Raw genomic sequence first — 1,130 nt, 5'->3', positions numbered from 1 at the left:
AGACACTCACCCTCGCGGCCGGACATGATGCCAGCCGCGCCTCGGCCCAGACCCTGACCCGAAGCCGGAAGCGGGGCGCCCCAAGGCGCGGCTCCTCACAGGCGGGCCCGCGGATTGGCTCTCGAGCCGGAAGTTTCCCTTCCATCACAGCAAGGGCCTTTCCGGGACGGGAGGGCGGGTGCTAAGGGGTCAGGGGTCGGCCGGCTGAATGCCGCCGGATCCGGCCCACCGCTGGCGCGGTGGAGGGCTGCGAGCTGCAGGTACGAGGCCCGGGCCGCTCCTCCCCGGGAGCGAGCCGCCGCCGTGCGCGGGAGGCCTGCCTGGGCCTGGGTGACCCGGAGCGGGGAGGAGAGGGGGCATGCGCAGAGCTGCAGCCCCGGAGCGGAGCGACCCGTCCGGCCGACCCCCAGGCCCCGGGGCTGGGGGAACCACCGGGAGGCAGGTCTTCGTTCTTGCTGTTACTGTTGGTGTCAGTGTTGTCGGTGGTGGGGCTTGAACTCGGAGCCCGGGCGCTGTCCTCGAGCTCTTCAGCTCCAAGATGAGCGCTCCAGCGCCACGGCCGGTTTCCTGGTGGTTCACTGGAGATGGGAGTCTCACAGTCTTTCCTGGCCCGGCTGGCTTTGAACCGCGATCCTCAGATCTCAGCCTCCTGAGTAGCTAGGATGACAGGCGTGAGCCACAGGCACCCGGCTTAGAAGGCTGGGGTGTTTTTTGTTGTTGTTATTTTGTTTTAAGCAGGGTTTCATTCTATATCCCAAGCCAATTTGGGATGTACCCATGTAGCCCCCAAGCTGGCCTTGACCTCACTATCTTCCTGCCTCAGCCTCCAGAGTGCTTTAATGACAGATGTCAGCCACTACACCTGGATGAAGTTTGGGTTTTATAAAAATAATCAGGGTGCAACTCTTTTGCAAATTCTGTATATTCATTTAGTACATTTGTGTGGAGGGAGGGAGAGGTCCTGGGGCTTGAACTCTGGGCCTGGGTACTGTCCCTGAGCTTTTTTTGCTCAAGGTTGGGCCTCTACAACTTGAGCCACACCTACACTTTCAGCTTTTTGGTGGTTAATTGGAGATAAGAATATCATGGAGGGGCTGGGAAGGTGGCTCAGTGGTAGAGCGCTTACCTTG

Source organism: Dipodomys ordii, unplaced genomic scaffold (genome assembly GCF_000151885.1).
Source record: "Dipodomys ordii isolate 6190 unplaced genomic scaffold, Dord_2.0 Scaffold128, whole genome shotgun sequence".
Taxonomy (NCBI): domain Eukaryota; kingdom Metazoa; phylum Chordata; class Mammalia; order Rodentia; family Heteromyidae; genus Dipodomys; species Dipodomys ordii.
The sequence above is the reverse complement of the archived record's forward strand: the minus strand, read 5'-3'. Positions refer to the sequence as shown.